Genomic DNA, 7,734 nt, shown 5'->3' with positions numbered 1-7,734 from the left:
CCAATAAAATGGTTTGACGGGGATGTGGACATACTTGTTATACATATCCCAAAAGAAAGAAATTCTCACTTCAATACATTTTAATAGAAAGTTTGCAAAAATAGATAAGATCTTGCTACCATGGAAAAGAAAATACCTGTCTATTTGTGGAAAAATCACCCTGATTAAACTCTTGTCATATCACAGTTGACCTATTTGCTTTAGGTTTTGCCTTCACCTAACGACCTGTTTTTTAAATTACACTATCGTTCAAAAGTTTGTGATCACTTAGACATTTCCTTGTTTTTGAAAGAAAAGCACTTTTTTTGTCCATTAAAATAACATAAAATTGATCAGAAATAAAGTGGAGACATTGTTAATGTTGTAAATGACTATTGTTGCTGGAAACGGCAGATTCTTTATGGAATATCTACATAGGCGTACAGAGGCCCATTATTAGCAATCATCACTCCTGTGTTCCAATGGCACATTATGTTAGCTAATCCAAGTTTATAATTTTAAAAGGCTAATTGTTCATTAGAAATTGCAATTATGTTAGCACAGCTGAAAACTGTTGTTCTGATTAAAGAACCAATAAAACTGGCCGATCTGGTTCTCTAGTAAATTAGTAAGAATGTCTCACCCCACATTCAAGAATGGCCTTTTCCCCTTTATTCAGATTACAACCACTCAACAAGCCATAGTAAATTGGTTGCAATTTCAGTTTAATCCACCTGAAATAATATAACACATATTGTGGTTAAACTCAAATATACTAATTGATAAAAAAACCTTTATACTTTTTTATTTTATAAAAAAATAATCTTTGTAAATGATAAATATGACTGGTGGAGTTGTCACACATGCAGCTAACACAGACATATGGAAATGTCTGCTCTACCCAAAATTACAACCAACTTATTGCAGCCTTACCGCAAAAATGGAAGAGGCAGGTGGAAGGGGGAAAAAAAGTAAGGAACTTATGTCGGCCCTGCATTAAAGACCAATATTGGTTAAAGAAAATAGTGATAAATAAAAATATATACCAGTTTCATTTAATATATAATTTGCTAAATATTTGGGAAGAGATTTACAATGTACTGATTCTATTTAAATTCTATTTAAATTATTATAGAAAATTCTTACAACCAATAGAATGTTATATATATATATATATATATATATATATGGGGGATACAATCTTCCCAACTCTGCAGTGTTTGCTGCAAGGAGGCAGAGTCATTAGATCATTTATTTTGGTATTGTCCATATGTAGCTCGTTTTTGGTCACAGGTCTAGGAATGGCTGAAGAATTGCAACATTTACCTAGAGCTAACGCTGCAGATAGCAATACTGGGTTATTTGAAAAGTCATAGTCAATCGATCAATAATATAATTATTATTTTCATTTACAATCTGTAGAAACTGAGAATAGAAAGGTTCAGTACTTTTGTCAAGCATCACAGCACAGTTGGATGGTGTTGAGAGATAGATGGGAGGGGTTGAATGGAGCTGAAAGGTGGGACTAATAACAACAAAATAACAAATGTAAAACATACGGGCTCTGTAAAATGCATATAGGTTCAGAAATTTTGTGGAATAGCACAGTTACAAATATATGGCAAATAGAAATCAAACTGGATGGACATCAGAAATAGAGGAAGGCCAGCGCTAAACACATACAAAATATAACTATTGTAAAATAGATTGTGTCTGTAAAATGTATATAGTATGTATAAGCTGGAAGTAGAATCCTAAGTGTTATTGTTTATTAGTTTACTCCAATTGGGGAAGGGTGGTAGGGTTTCCGGGGAATAATAAAGGAAAATATATTCTAAAAAGAGATGTGTATTTGAAAATGTATATATAATTTTCAAATATATACATATACACACACACACACACATATTCAAATTGTCACAATGGGTGGCTTGTGGATTCAGAAGAGTCAGGCGCAGGACACAGAAAGATTCCGTGAATTAATTTAATAAAATATCCACACGGAAAATATGCAAAGGTATGGAGTGCAAGGTGTGCAAAAAGAAACGCACCACCCGTAAAAAAACGTAACCAGGGACGCAGCTCAAAATGAATAGCGTAACTCCAAAAAAAATACAGAACCTCATGACAAACACACCCTGACCAACGAACAATCCCGCACAAACAACAAACCTAACTAACTAGCCTAAATACCCCTCCCCACTAACACAAAACAGGTGCGCAACTAACCTAGGCCTAACTAACAGAACGTGAAACATAAATCGATGGCAGCTAGTAGGCCGGCGACGACGACCGCCGAGCGCCGCCCGGGCGAGGAGGGGCGCCACCTTCCGTAGGTGTCGTGACACAAATATACATATCAAATACATACTGTGTTCACACACACACATATATATGTGGGTATGTGTATATAAGTTTACCCGAAAAATATGGGGGATTGGAAATGATGCAGACAATTACATTGATGGAAGCGACAATCTATCTGCAATATTAAAGCTGATCCACCCCCTAAAAATAAATAAATAAATAATATAAATTAATTAATTAATTAATAAATAAATACAAAAATAACAAAAAATTAAATTACATTTTGACTCCCGAAGTGGGTTGTGCGCAGCCCTCTCTCTTTCCCCTGGATCAACACACAGTTGATTAGTTTTTTTCTTGTTGTTGGTCACGACCAATTCATCCGGGTCACGGCACCATGTGTTAGCAGTTGATGTTATTCTTCAATAACACAGACCCCAAAGCAAATCAGGGGGAGAGAAATATATTTATTCAAAGAGAACAAATCATATTTGCTATGCTGGGAAGTAGATGATAGATGTTTATTATTCCCTGTCCTCTGTGTTTTCTCCACTGAACAAACAAAGTTTATACCAAAGCCTAGCCTGTGGTTGACCTATTAGAATTCCTTGCAGTAAAATTGGGCCAATGGCCAAATAATAAGTATCCTGTTTCAGGCTTAATGTATAGACAACTCAGACTGGAATTCCTCCCGTGTCCCTGACCCATTTATCTTCAGTTCCCCATTATAATGAAACAACTATTTCCATTGATAATTAATTCCCTCTTGACCTTTAGTCCTCTGAGTTGTGTATTTATCTGAAAATATTCTTACAGCTGTAACGTAACAAAATGTTGAAAAAGTCAAGAGGTATGAATACTTTCAGAATGCATTGTAGATGCAGTAAGTCATGTCAGAAGCTAGCAGATTCATTACTTACCAACAACAGCTGCAAATTCCAATAAAACTACATCACATTTTGAAGTTCACTTTCCTTGCTTTGTCTAACAACACTATTATGAATCTAGCAAATACGTTTTGTGAGTCAGAGTGCACTATTTACACTAAACACAAATATAAACGCAACATGAAACAATTTGAGTTACAGTTCATATAAGGTAGTCATTTGAAATTGGTAGTCAGTTGAAATAAATTCCTTAGCCTCTAATCTATAGATTTCACATGACTGCGAATGCAAATATGCATCTGTTTGTCACAGATACATAAAAAAAGGTATGGGCGTGGATCAGAAAACCAGTCAGTATCTGGTGTGACCACAATTTGCCTCATTTGCTTCATGCAGCGCAACATTTCCTTTGCATAAAGTTGGTCAGGCTGCTGATTGTGGTCTGTGGAATGCTGTCTCACTCCTCTTCAATGGCTGCGCGAAGTTGCTGGATATTGTCGGGAACTGGAACACGTCGATCCAGATCATCCTGAACATGCTCAATGGTTGACATGTCCGAGTATGCAGGCCATGGAAGAACTGGGACATTTTCAGCTTCCAGGAATTGTGTACAGATCCTTGCGAAATGGGGCTGTGCATTACCATGCTGAAACATGAGGTGATGGAGGCGGATGAATGGCACGACAATGGGCCTCAGGATCACATCACGGTATCTCTGTGCATTGAAATTGCCATCAATAAAATCATGTTGTGTTTGTTGTCTGTAGCTTATGCCTGACCATACCATGACCCCACCGCCACCATGGGGCACTGTGTTCACAACGTTGACATCAGCAAACAACTCGCCCACATGACGGCATCTGCCAGTACAGCTGAAACCGGGATTCATCCGTGAAGAGCACACTTCTCCAGTGTGCCAGTGGCCATCGAAGGTGAGTTAGATCAAGACCCTGGTGAGGATGACGAGCACACAGATGGGCTTCCTTGAAATGGTTTATGACAGTTTGTGCAGAAATGGGCTCTCCTTCTCCGTAGCCGACATGAGTAAGACCTTTAAAAGTGTCAAACCTCGCAAGGCTTCCGGCCCAGACGGCATCCCTAGCCACATCCTCAGAGCATGCGCAGACCAGCTGGCTGGTGTGTTTATGGACATATTCAATCTCTCCCTATCCCAGTCTGTTGTCCCCACATGCTTCAAGATGGCAACCATTGTTCCTGTACCCAATAATGCAAAGGTAACTCAACTAAAGGACTATCACCCCATAGCACTCACCTCTGTCATCATGAAGTGCTTTGAGAGACTAGTCAACATTCATATCACCTCCACCTTACCTGTCACCCTAGACCCACTTCAATTTGCTTACCGCCCCAATAGGTCCAAAGACGATGCAATCGCCATCACACTGCCCTATCCCATCTGGACAAGAGGAATACCTATGCAAGAATGCTGTTCATTGACTATAGCTTAGTATTCAACACCATAGTACTGTGGCAAACCTCTTCAAAGTTAGGAGCATTTGTCACAAATTAAGTGGGAAACTGTCACCAAAGTCAGCCCAGAATGAAAGTTATTTTGAACATGACAGTACCTGTGTGTTTGTTTCGCTGTCCTGGTCCACCCAGGCCGCAGGTAAGGTCAAGGATAGCAGGGTTCGGTACACAAATCTGGTTCTCGGTAGGTCCAGGTCTAAACGCCAACAGGTAAGTACAAAACAGTCCAGCTCGTACACGGTAAATCCAGCCAATGTAGATTGTCTCTTTCTCTATGGTTCATAGATCCCTCTCCCTCTCTTCCTGGTTTTTCTTGACCCTTTATCTGTGGGTCGGCTCCACCTTCTGAGGGTTCCCCTTGCTTCTGGGAATTGTAGTTTTGGCAGTCGGCCATTTTGTGATCTGTAGTTCTGATTGGGGTGGCCATTTTAGTGATCGGGCAGAGCCCGTTTATTAGTTCTGCCCTCACATATCTGCCATTTATCACTCGACCCCCTTCTTTGCCACAGTACCTTCCAAGCTCATCATTAAGCTCGAGGCCCTGGGTCTGAACCCCGCCCTGTGCAATTGGGTCCTGGACTTCCTGACGGGCCACCCCCAGGTGTTGAAGGTAGGAAACAACACCTCCACTTCACTGATCCTCAACACTGGGGCCCCACAAGGGTGCGTACTCAGCTCCCTCCTGTACTCCCTGTTCACCCATGACTGCGTGGCCAAGCATGCCTCCAACTCAATCATCAAGTTTGCAGATGACACAACAGTAGTAGGCTTGATTACCAACAAGGACAAGACAGTCTACAGGGAGGAGGTGAGGGCTCTGGGAGTGTGGTGCCAGGAACATAACCTCTCACTCAACATCAACAAAACAAAGGAGATGATCGTGGACTACAGGAAACAGCAGAGGGAGCACCCCCCCTATCCACATCGACAGGACAGCAGTGGAGGCGGTGGAAAGTTTTAAGTTCATCACTGACAAACTGAATTGGTCCACCTACACAGACAGTGTGGTGAAGAAGGCGCAATAGCGCCTCTTCAACCTCAGGAGGCTGAAGAAATTTGGCTTGTACCCTAAAACCCTCACAAACTTTTACAGATGCACAATTGAGAGCATCCTGTTGGGCTGTATCACCGCCTTGTACGACAACTGCACTGCCTACATACACAGACTTGAAATCATTTGCCACTTTAATAAATGGAACACTAGTCACTTTAATAATGTTTACATATCTTGCATTACTCATATGTATATACTGTATTCTATACTATTGTACTGTATCTTAGTCTATGCCGCTCTGACATTGCTCATTCATATATTTATATATTCTTAATTCCATTCCTTACTTAGATTTGTAGATATTGGGTATACTATGTTGTGAAATTGTTAGATATTACTTGTTTGATATTGCTGCACTGTCAGAACTAGAAGCACAAGCATTTCGCTACACCCGCAATAACATCTGCTAAATACGTGCAAGTGACCAATACAATTTGATTTGAAATTCTTCGGTTATGAAAACACACAGTTTCATCAGTTGTCCGGGTGGCTGGTCTCAGACGATCCCATAGGTGAAGAAGCTGGATGTGGAGGTCCTGGGCTGGCGTGGTTACACATGGTCTGCGGTTGTGAGGCCTGTTGGGGGTACTGCCAAATTCTCTAAGATGACATTGGAGGCGGCTTATGGTATAGAAATGAACATTAAATTCTCTGGCAACAGCTCTGGTGGACATTCTTGCAGTCAGCATGCCAATTGCGCACTCCCTCAAAACTTGAGACATCTGTGGCATTGTGTTGTGTGACAGAACTGCACATTTTAGTGTCCTCAGCACAAGGGGCACCTGAGTAATGATCATGCTGTTTAATCAACTTCTTGATATGCCACACCTGTCAGGTGGATTAATTATCTTGGCAAAGGAGAAATTCTCACTACAGGGATGTAAACAAATGTGTGCACAACATGCTAGAGAAATAAGCTTTGCGTGTGTATGGAAAAATTCAAGGATTTTTTATTTCAGCTCAAGAAACATGGGACCAACACCTTACACATTTTTGTTCGGGATAGTATGTGCCTTCTTTGCCTTGTATCATATTCTTATTAAGGAATTAGCTCAAAGTATTTGAAAGGAGCAATATGTTGTAGAATGTAAAGGAGCAAACACAGGCATACAAAAGAAGTTGAGAAGATTTGGACAAGATGGCTTCTGTTTACAGTTCTACAGTGGACATTGAAGATAAGCATCGTATTGCGGTTCAGAACAATAGCCCTGTCCCACCCTTCATTAACTCTCCAGTTACATATTAAATCTCAAACAGTAATCGTCTTCTTTTGTTTGGCTTTGAGGTTTTTTGTTTAATTCTGCCTGGTCAACCAACCAACCAGCAAACCCTTCACTCCGTAAGCAACAGTAATTATAGCCAGCCAGTCTATCAGTGTTGTGGTGTTTTGAAGATTTTTTTTAATCCTTAGATTTAAGAATTGAATCCAGATGCCTCTTACACAGAGAGACTCTTAGTTTATGCAGATTGCATCTTAGTGGTCACTGGACCATGAGTGATCAAGGCAGCAACAAAGAGAGGGGATAGGTGGAGCCCCTATCAGAGCACACAAAATGGACCCCCTAAAATTTTCCTGCTCCTCCTAATACCACTCTCTGAACAAATAGCATGTTTCAATCTAACCTAATTACTGGGACTGGGCCTTGGAGGCTGCTGATAGGTAGATAGCACCACTGGGAGCACTAAAAGGCTGTATCACTACATCCAGGCTGTATCACATTCGGCCGTGATTGGGAGTCCCATAGGGCGGTGCACAATTGGCCCAGCGTTGTCCGGGTTTGGCTGATGTAGCCCGTCATTGTAAATAAGAATGTGTTCTTATTAACTGGCTTGCCTAGTTAAATAATAGTAAATAGAAATATGCAATTCTTCTGAAAATGGGTGTGGCTCCACAACGTTTTCAGATTTGAGAAAATGGCGGAAAATATAGAGAACAAAGTCCAACAAGAGCGTATACAAATGATGACAAATGTTAAGAAAATGTTGAGCAATGTAATAAAGTAATGATTTTTCAAA

General features: G+C 40.4%; 1 long non-coding RNA gene across 1 annotated transcript; it reads right to left on the bottom strand.

Moving 5' to 3' along the window:
- Nucleotides 1-2,643: 2,643 nt before the first annotated feature.
- On the bottom strand, nt 2,644-3,318 carry LOC115167748 (uncharacterized). The gene is made up of 2 exons (XR_003870547.1): nt 3,207-3,318; nt 2,644-2,706 (listed from the first exon to the last, which is right to left on the bottom strand). It is a non-coding gene; the product is annotated as an uncharacterized LOC115167748 (long non-coding RNA).
- Nucleotides 3,319-7,734: the final 4,416 nt, after the last annotated feature.

The sequence above is a fragment of the Salmo trutta genome, chromosome 29 (genome assembly GCF_901001165.1).
Source record: "Salmo trutta chromosome 29, fSalTru1.1, whole genome shotgun sequence".
In the NCBI taxonomy this organism is placed as follows: domain Eukaryota; kingdom Metazoa; phylum Chordata; class Actinopteri; order Salmoniformes; family Salmonidae; genus Salmo; species Salmo trutta.
This window is presented reverse-complemented; position numbering and strand designations above follow the sequence as displayed.